This window comes from Muntiacus reevesi, chromosome 20, assembly GCF_963930625.1.
Source record: "Muntiacus reevesi chromosome 20, mMunRee1.1, whole genome shotgun sequence".
In the NCBI taxonomy this organism is placed as follows: domain Eukaryota; kingdom Metazoa; phylum Chordata; class Mammalia; order Artiodactyla; family Cervidae; genus Muntiacus; species Muntiacus reevesi.
Genome location: NC_089268.1, coordinates 19,793,809 through 19,804,755, shown reverse-complemented (window position 1 = coordinate 19,804,755; position 10,947 = coordinate 19,793,809).

Here is a 10,947-nt window from a genome sequence, read left to right as displayed (position 1 = left end):
CTCCTCTGCCTGACGCTTTCCGCCAAAATAACCTTTCCAAAATGTAAATCACCCTCCGTCTCTCCCCTGCTTCAAGTCTTCACAGTTCCCTCTTGCTCTGAGGACCAGTTTTGAATGCTTCATGTGCTGCAAACCGCATCCTAGCTCAGCTCCCCTCCCCCTTGACCCTTCCCTCCAGGACACACTCCCAGCAGATCAGAGCGGCTGGGTCCTTTTGTCTCTCTTCTACTTTGCTTGTTGCTGTTCTTCAGTTGCTCAGTCATGTCTGACTCTGTGTGACCCCAGGGACTGCAGCACGCCAGGCTTCCCTGTCCTTCACCATCTCCCGGAGCTTGCTCAAACTCATGTCCATCGAGTCGTTGATGCCATCCCACCATCTCGTCCTCTGTCGTCCCTTCTCCTCCTGCCTTCAGTCTTTCCCAGCATCAGGGTCTTTTCCAATGAGTCAGCCCTTCGCATCAGGTGGCCAGTGTATCGGCTACTCCTCTTCAACCTTCTCCAGGAAGCTTTCTGAGATTGCATTCAGTTCACCTGCTTTGGGGCCTTCCTCATTAAGGAAATTCATGGTGATCTACTAGAATTCTGCCTGTGTGCCCACTGGAGCCTTTTAAGGGCCAAGGCTATTCTTTCCCTCTGCTCCTCAGCACTCAGAGCAGTGAAGACCGGTTAGCCCTCCATCCTGTAAGCTCTATCTCACTTGCTTTCTTATTCTTTCAACTTAAAAAACGCCCTCGGTTCTGAGGATGGGTGGTAGCAATCACAACCCCGGGGCTACATGAGTAAGGCTATTTATCTCCACCCTCAATAGGCTCAGACCATTGGGGTTTTAAAACAGTCCTGTTTGTTCTTCTGCTGTTAATTCTCACCTCTCGCTGTTGTTGACTGTCTTACTTCATGTCCAATTATTGGGCGAGGGCCTCTCCCATCTTAAAAACTAAATTGTAGAGCCCTGAGCTGTTTCGCTCACAATGCAGGAGTCTTGTCATCCCCTTTTGTCTCCATGGCTTTGTCTTCAAGTGTTGGTGTGGCAGGAAGCTGGCTTTTGGACAAGTGGTGGGGGACGCTGGGTGGGGTGTGTGCGAAATACCTGGTGTAGATCTGGGGACCGATGAACAGAGTGCCCACTGCAGAAACCAGAGCTTCCAGGTTGTTTTAAGGGCTAATTTGATAAAAAATAACTTAAATTCCTGGAACCTGTTTTGAAATGTCAAGTTTCTTAGTGTCAGTTTCAAAATCGCAAAAGGACAGATGTTTTGCTTAAGGTGGAGGATGACTTGGCCTCTTGGGAGAAGGATGCACGGGGAAGTCAAATGGGGTCACCAGGAGAGCCCAAGCCCTCCATCAATGCATCTCCTGTGACCAGAGGGTTCCTGCGGTGGTTTCCATAAGCAGACCCCCTGTGTGAGGCAGAACAGTCAACAGCACAGGGACCCAGCCGAATGTGGGCAGAGGGTTCTACCACTGAGGTACCACTGAGGACCACGTCTCTGTGTGTGTGTGTGGCGGGGGGGGGGGGGGCGGGGTACAGGATCCACCTTGACAAGATGTGGGGAGATTGAATCAAGTTGTAGGACATTCACAGTTCAGAAGGATATATTGAACTACATCACAAGGTACAAGGAGCACAGTCAGAGCAGGGGTCTCTGCAAGGCCTCCAGAGACTGGTTTCCTCAACCAAAAAATCACAAGAAAAAAAGAGAGAGAGGTGGAACCTCCAGGTCAGAGTTTTCTCAATGTCAATGCTCTCGACATTGGGTCCAAATAATTCTTTCCCGTGGGGGCCGTCTTGAGCATTGTAGGATGTGATCGGCATCCCTGGCCTCCATCCACTAGGGGCCAGGAGCATCCCCCCAACCCCAACCAGTGGCAACAACCTACAATGTTTCCAGACATGGCCCAGTGTCCCTTGGGTGCAAAGCCTCCCTTCAGTTCAGTTCAGTCACTCAGTCGTGTCCAACTCTTTGTGACCCCACGGACTGCAGCATGCCAGGCTTCCCTGTCCATCACCAACTCCCAGAGTCTACTCAAACTCATGTCCACTGACTCAATGATACTATCCAACTATCTCATCCTCTGTTGTCCCCTTCTCCTCCCACCTTCACTCTTTCCCAGCATCAGGGTCTTTTCAAATGAGTCAGTTCTTCATATCATGTGGCCAAAGTATTGGAGTTCCAGCTTCAGGATCAGTCCTTCCAATGAATATTCACGACTGATTTCCTTTAGGATGGACTGGTTGGATCTCCTTGCAGTCCAAGGGACTCTCAAGAGTCTTCTCCAACACCACAGTTCAAAAGCATCAATTCTTCAGCGCTCAGCTTTCTTTATAGTCCAACTCTCACATTCACACATGACTACTGGAAAAACCAAAGCTTTCACTAGATGGACCTTTATTGGCAAAGTAACATCTCTGCTCTTTAATATGCTGTCTAGGTTGGTCATACTTTTCTTCCAAGGAGCAAGCATCTTTTAATTTCATGGCTCTAATCACCATCTACGGTGATTTTGGAGCCCCTCAAAATAAAGTCTGTCACTGTTTCCACTGTTTCCCCATCTATTTGCCCATGAGGTGATGGGACCAGATGCCATGATCTTAGTTTTCTGAATGTTGAGTTTTAAGCCAACTTTTTCGCTCTCCTCTTTCACTTTCATCAAGAGCCTCTTTAGTTCTTCTTTACTTTCTGCAGTAAGTGTGGTGTCATCTGCATATCTGAGGTTATTGATATTTCTCCCAGCAATCTTGATTTCAGCTTGTGCTTCATCCAGTCCAGTATTTCTCATGATGTACTCTGCATATAAGTTAAATAAGCAGGGTGACAATATACGGCCTTGACATACTCCTTTCCCGATTTGGAACAAGTCTGTTTTTCCATGTCCAGTCCTAACTGTTGCTTCTTGACCTGCATACAGATTTCTCAAGAGGCAGGTCAGGTGGTCTGGTATTTCCATCTCTTTAAGAATTTTCCACAGTTTGTTGTGGAAGCTTCCCTTAGCTAAGAACTATTGCTATGAAGTAAAAGAGGCTTAAAAAACATGCGGACCAGTCACAATATATGAACCTTATTTGGATACTGAGTTAAGCAAGTAAATATTCAACTGTTTAAAAATAAAGAGGTAACATTCATGAGACAGTACAGATCTATATATTTGAGGTTATTAAGGAATTATTTTCAACTTTTACATGTAATGGCATTACGAGTGTCTTTTTTTTTTTTACGAGTGTGTTTAATATCCCTCTTCTTTTATCAATGCTTATTGAAACACATTAATCAAATGCTGGGTGTCCAGGCCTTGCTTCAAAATAATCCAGAGCAGGGGATGGATAGAGACAAAGATGAATTAGGACTGGTCATAAGTTAAAGATCATTGATCTCTCTCTTTTTTTTTTTAATAAGTCCTTTTTTTTTTTTTTTGGCCTCACCTCACAGCATACAGAGGGCTTCCCTGGTAGTTCACTGGGAAAGAATCTGCCTGCCAATGCAGAAGACCCTGATTCGATCCCTTGATCAGGGAGATCCCCGGGAGATGGAAATGGTGACACACTCCAGTATTCTTGCCTGCAAAATCCCATGGACAAAGGAGCCTGGCAGGCTACAGTTCATGGGGTCGAAAAGAGTCAGACAGGACTGCGTGGCTGAGCACACACGCACATGGCATGCAGAACGTCCCTAAGCAGGGATCGAACCCACATCCCCTGCAGTGGGAACACAGAATCTTAACCAGTGGACCACCAGGGAAGCCAAAGATCACTGACATCTGATAGAGTCACAGAGTTCATCACACTCTTCTCTCTACTCTGTGTGTGTTTGAAAGTTTGCCCATAAAAATAGGTAAAAGAAAGAAAAACAGTAAAAGAAGGCAAATTGTAGCTGGGATTCTGAAGCTGAAGTTTTTTTTTTTTTTTTTTTTTTTGGCCTCAAAGAACTATTGTCACTTTCTCCCCAGCTTTTCCAAATCTGCCCTTGAATCAGTTCCCTCTGGGAACCTGTGTTCATGCGCTCACCACTGTAAAAGGCATCAAGTTATGTGAAGAGACATCACATTCAGCTGAGCGCTTGGTCCATGAGACTTTTAACAGTCAGTGGTGTCTGCATGGCACATCTCATCCCAGCAGTTCTTTCCATAGTGAATCCAATCAGTGCAGGGTAGGCACTCCACAAATGGTTTCTGCACGCGGGCATCCATGAATGAATAGATTCATGAAAGGGCAACGTTCAAGGCAGTCTGCTGGGCTGTGGGAAAAACGTGATAATAAATAAGTCACGATCCATGCTCTTGAGAAGTTCACTGTCCACTGGGGCAGGAGATGTTCAGATAATCATTGTGAAAATAATTCAGAAGAAAGTCAAGGCTAAGTAGACTCAAGGCGAGGTGACAGGGCATGGCCAAATCCGAGGAACGAAGGGAACAAAGTCCCAGCTGATACCTTAGGGACTGATCTCGGCAGAAGCAGCACAAATTCATATGACATCCAGCTGCTTTTTTCAAGTCTTTGGGTTTTGAAGTCATAAAAGCTGCCACACTCTAGCAGATTCACTGGGGGGTGCTTGGCTGGCTGCAGAGGGGAAAATCTGTTTACATTAAAAAAGAAAAAAAAAATCAGTTCGACTACTGCAAGAAAACCGAAAATCAGAAAAAGCTGTCGATGGCTTAATATCCTCTTTAGCGGCTTCAGAAGATCTGAGTCATGCTTTTTCCTAGTATGTCTTCCCGTGTCAAAATCCACCACCTCAAAGCGAAGCGGAAGACGGTCTTAGGGAGACCGCGCTCAAGACAGCCGCATGTGAACGGTGCCAACGTGTTAGCTCATCGCCCAGAGCGCAAAGTCCTTTTAGGAAATTGATTTTCCTTGGATAAAGTCACTTCCCCTCTCTGCACCTCCGTCTCTTCCACTGTAAGATGAAGCAGTTGGATGAGATCAAGCATGCCAAATTTGTGGCATACTTTCTACTCCCTACCGCTCTGCCCGCAGCAGACATTGCTAATTGATCCAAGCATCCTTCCCCACTGGGACACAGCCTCACCAGGGGTACTCAACAGAGGGTCCCAGGCCCCCATAAACCATCAGATGAAATGGCCTCAGAACTCCTTACCATCTCTGGCCTTCAGTTTCCCGGAATGCTGAATTTAAAAGCCTCAATCAGCCATATATATACCTGTGGCTGATTCATGTTGATGTATGGCAGAAACCAACACAATATTGTAAAGCAATTATCCTTCAATTAAAAACAAATAAATTTAAAGAACGTATCACTGGAGAAACCCCCAAGCACATCATTACTTTGTGCTGTTGTTATGAACAACCAAAAAGTCTATCGAGGGACTTCCCTGGTGGTCCCGTGGCTAAGATTCCACGCTCCCAACGCAGAGGGCCCAGGTTCAATCCCTGGTCAGGGAACTAGATCCCACATGCCACAAATAAGAGTTTTCCTGCTATATCTAAAGATCCTGAATGTTGCAACTAAGACCCAGTATAGCCAAAATAAAAAATTAATTTTTTTGAGAAAGGTTAACTGAGGCCCTGTGGCTTGCTGAGGGTTGTGATGGGAGCTGAGGTACCAGCAGAAGACGTGGCCCATCACCCCTCCTCCTACAACTTAAGGGGCTTATGGTTTGGGGAGGGAGAAAGGAAATAGAGGGAAGACAAATCACAGTGCAACTCCAAGGGCCAGGGGAGTGATGAGGGATAGCCAGGCTGCAGAAGGTGGAGGTGACATGGAGGGAGGGGGCAGTCGGAACAGGTTTCCCAGGAAATGGGGACAAGTTGTACCTCGAAGGATGAGCAGAGTAGACAAAACAGTGAGAAGAGCCAAGGTCACCCAGAAACCGGGCCCACGCTCTGGGCTCTCCCTCTGCTCCCTGGAGAGATAAGATGTAATGTCCGCAGGGATGGTAGGCAGTGAGGTCATCCTACAGCATCCATAATGGGAAAGGAAATTAGTCTTGGGAAATCCACACCCAAAGTCATCCTCTCTCCCCACAAAGGGAATAATACCTGGAAGAAATTTTCTGGTCGGGGGGGCATTTAATCCACTTCCCCACACAGACTGTGCTTAGTACAGAGGATGGACATGAAAGAACTGGGGGTCCCTGATCCCAACTGCATAGACGCGGGAGGCGAGGGATCTGAATGCCTGCAGGCTAGGATTCTTTCACCTGAATCTTTTGTTTGTTTTCAAAGTGGCTGCCCCAAACCTTCATTCCAGAATTACAGTTGGCCCAGGCAGAACCTGCAAATGAAAAGCCTGCCTTAGCTGTGCAGTAACGGAACAGCCTATACAACAGGAAAAGGCACAATTCAATGTCCTATATATGTATATTATATATACATGTATACATAAATGTATGTATTTTGATGTGCTATTGATTTCTAAAGTGGGGAAGTTTGAGAATGTGCCTTAGCCATACTGTAAGGGGATGTATTGGAGATCATCTACTGTGTCTCCCTGGGTCTGACTAAGGCCAAATGGACAACAGACTCACAACATGTCTTCTCTCCAAGGACTGTGAGCCTGGGGCAGACCCAGATTTACAGCACACTGCCTCTAGCAGCCGCCAGGCTGCTATTTATCCAATCGGTCAGCGCTCCTCCCCACTGTACGCCCAGCTCTCTGTCCCTTAGCATGACATAGATTACAGAGGACAGGAAGGGCAGGCAGGCCTGGAGATCTGCCCTTGTGGACAAAGGAAGCAGTGTCTATTTGGGGTCCAGAAGGGCTGGGAGGGCGGTGACTGAAGCCGGGAAACTAGTCTGGGCTTTTCTAACTCCACCACCCTTTCCCCATAAAGGTCCCCAGTTTATTGACAGAGAGGATGCTCAGAGGTGATTTGCTTCTATTCTGTATTCTCTCACTGTACCTCAGATCATACTGTGTCCCAGCCACGGAAACCTCAGGGACCAGTTAGTCCAACCCCCTCTACCAACACATCCCCACCTCCTCTGTTTTAATGCTTTTCAACTGCCACTGTCTGAGAAATCCACTCAACATGCTTTTGGACTTGAATGTCAACTAAAAATACACAGCTTAGGAGAATTCCCTGGTGGTCCAGTGGTTAGGACTCCATGCTTCCACTGCAGGGGGCACAGGTTTGATCCCTGATCCAGGAACTAAGATTCCCATATGCTGTGCATTGCAGTCAAGAAAAAAAAATACATAGCTTGGAAGCTGGAAAGTACCCAAATGTTCATCAGCAGTTGAATGGATCTATAAATCCTGATGTAGCCACATGATGGAATACTACACAGCCATGAAGATGGAAAACCTTCCACCCCCACACATCAGTACAAAAACTGGCAGGAGTAATCCAGGACACAGAAGTCAAGAGGATGATTCTCCCTGAGGAGTAGGGCTGGGAGGTAGAATGAAGGGCTCCTGGGGGCTGAATATATTCTGTTTCTTGATTTGGGTGTTGGTTACTTGGGTGTGCTCTATTTGTGAAAATTTGTCAAGTTGTACAGTTAAAATCCATGGTGCATGTAATCATTTGGCCACCTCATGCGAAGAGTTGACTCATTGGAAAAGACCCTGATGCTGGGAGGGATTGGGGGCAGGAGGAGAAGGGGATGACAGAGGATGAGATGGCTGGATGGAATCACCGACTTGATGGACATGAGTTTGAGTAAACTCTGGGAGTTGGTGATGGACAGGGAGGCCTGGCACGCGATTCATGGGGTCGTAAAGAGTCAGACACAACTGAGCAACTGAACTGAACTGATCTTACATAAGAAGTTGCACAACATATGATTCCATTTGTAGGAAACATATGGCACAGGTAAGTCTGGAGACAGAAAGTAGACCAGAAACTGTCAGGGACTGGGGCAGAGGTTGGGGAGTGACTGTTTAATGGATAAGAGGTTTCCTTTTGGGGTAATCAAAATGTCTTGGAACTAGACAGAAGTGATGGTTGTACAATATTTTGAATGCGCCAAATGCCACTGAATTGTTCATTTTAAAATGGTTAGTGATTAATTTTATGCTATGGGGATATACTGGTAATGAATCGGCCTGCCCATGCAGGAGACACAAAAGACATGGGTTTGGTCCCTGGGTTGGCAAGATCCCCCAGCGTAAGAAATGGCAATTCAGTTGAGTATTCTTTCCTGGAAAACTCCATGGACAGAGAAACTTGGCGGGCTACAGTCCATGGGGTCACAAAGAGTCGGACATGACTGAGTGACTGACACACACCTGTGAATTTTAGTTCAAATAAATAATGTCTATCTGGGAAGGGCCACACACTAAAAGCCATGCTTGTTTGCCGTTTATGTTTGCTGTTATTCCTATAGCTTGATGGTTTCCCTATCTCTCCTAGCTCTTGCTGTGGTCACAGATGGCTGAGTTCAAGGGGTCTGTGATCTGAGCTCCAAATAATGAGAGGTTCCAGGGCAATGCCTGGTCATTACAGTGAGCAGGCTCCCAAGACGCCAGAAGCCCATCACACTTTCAAGGGGTCTTGGGTAACGGAGCCTGGGCTTGCAGGGGGCCAAGCTTTATCCACTGCCATGTCAACCCCACTCCAGAGCCAAGGACTTCCCAAGGACTTCCGCTGCATCCTTGCCCCTGTCCTGAGCAGAGCTGGGTCTGGTGGATTCCCTTCAGCCGCATGTGCAAACTCACATCTGCGGTAGTGAGTGAGCCCCGGCTGGAGAGCGGTGGCCGCTCATACTGTTATCCCTTTCTCAGCAATAATGTTTAGGTTCAGGAAAGAGTTCCAAGATATATATAATTCCTCATGCTGAGTAAGGGCTCCAGGCCTGACTGCACTGCTGCCCCAGCTACCGCTCTATCCAGGAATGTTAATACACCAGCCGCTGGCCCCGCGCTATGGATGGGTGTCTCTCAATGTCCTCATTATGTGCTCCGTATTTCAGGTCATGTAATTCAGCTGTAAAAATTTGCCCCTGGCTGCACCTGGCATAGGAGTGGCACAGAGGGGTGTGTTTATTTTTTTAAGGTGCTGTTAAAAATAAATTGAATAAGAGAGAGTGGAAGAGAGCGAGCAAGCGACGGAGACTATGTGTAGTTTGAATGAGGGAGGAAAAGACATGTGCAGAAGGTTTGAGATCCTGGTGCTTTGGGCGTGTGAGTGTGTGTGTGTGAGTCTGTGCATGTGAGTCTGTGTGTGTGTGTGTGTGTGTGTGTGTGTGCACGCGCGCGCGTGCGCACGCGGGTATTTCTCCTGAGTAACTCAAAGCCAGCTTTGTTTATTAAACCGAGATTTTCCAGATCGTTAGGTTGTGATGTGGCTTAGTTTATACTGTGCAATATCCCATCTTAAATACACACAGGTACATAAGTGAAAACCGGTGGAGCGACTTCAGTTAGTAAGAGTATGGGCAGCAATTAACTTTAAATGAACATTTTCATGAGTTTTTCTCCTTCCCTTTCCTTCTCTTGGCCGTGTAATTAACAAGTCTCTGAACGAACTCAGTCTCTCTTTGAGACTAGAAGACTTTGGTTCTAGAAGCCACAGCGTGAAGATGGAGAGGAACATAAGGGTCTCCAGACTGGGACACTTAGGTGGCAGGGGGCCTGTCCTTCTGGGCATGCCATGGGTGGAAGAGAGTTACCACCCCTGCCCCCAACTTCTAGGAAGGTAAGATGCACCTGGGGCAATCTCATCAGCTAAACCAAACCCCAGAACATGTAGGCTGACAGAGGAGTTCTGTCCCATTTCTGGCCAGGAGAAGTTGTTTGGGAAACATCACCTTGACTATTGGGTTTTCTAGACTATTTTCAGTGATTTATGAGAAAAACTGGGATGTCTGAAATTAACATGTCCTGGAAGGGCTGAAGTAGTGCCAGTAATGGGGTGACGGGGAAAGGAAGGGGGAATATGGACAGACCAAGCTGTCCTTTCTCCTCTAGAGCTACGCTGCTATGTTCTGGGGGCTATTATGTCCCTTGGACCCAAGATGTCCTTGTTTGCACCCAAACGTGGTACCACATGGAAGTCAAGAATCAAGGCTCCAGGGGCAGTGGGAGAGCGGAGGGGGAGGTGGATAGAAAAGCCTCGCTTCAGAGGGGCAGCCCCCTCTCCTGACCTCCCTGGACTGCGATGAGAGGCTTGGGGTCTACGGAGGACCTCTCGGATGTAACCACACGCATCTATCTGCAGGTGTCTACCCAGGGCACCACGGAGGGTCAACCAGAGCTGAAGAAGGACCGGGAATGAGATGTCATTCCCAGGAGGACCGCTCCGCACCACGCACCGCCTGTGTCCCGCCCCCCTCGGCTGCCTTGGGGACCCTGTGGCCACAGCTCCTGCCAGGTCACTCTGCCATCGGGGCTTCATGCTGAGACAGCGCACGCTCACGTCGTCCCTCACCGAAGTGTCAGCCTACCGGAGCCAGGACACGTCTCCTTGGCCGTCGGTCACCTTAATCCTCTCCATCTGAGTTTGCGGTCGCTGCTGTTTCCCCTCAAAGCGAGCCCGTCCTGAAGCTCCTCGTTCGGCCTTACTCGGGCGCCACCTGGTGTCCAAGAGCCTCACTGCCGGTGGGTCCCGGCCGAGCGGAAAGAACAGGAGGCTTTTGCTTTTTGCTTTCGTCTTTGTTTTTCCTGCTCTTCTTTTAGGCTCTGTGGTGAGAGGTGGAGTCGGCCTGGAGTACAGCGGGGGAACAGGCGCAGCCTGCTCACAGGACATTCCCGCCCCAGCGGACACGCTGTGCCCTGGGCTGGTACTCACAGGCCAGAGGGAACTTTCAGAGTCCCCTTAAGCCGCTTCAGTCGTGTCCGACTCTGCGACCCCGCGGACTGTAGCCCACCAGGCTCCTCTGTCCACGGGATTCTCCAGGCGAGAATACTGGAGTGGGTTGCCATGCCCTCCTTCAGGGGATCCTCCTGACCCAGGGATCAAACCCGAGGCTCTTATGTCTCCTGCATTGGCAGGCGGGTTCTTTACAATTAGGGCCACTGGGAAGTGGAGAGACGTCCCCCCTAGTCAGTG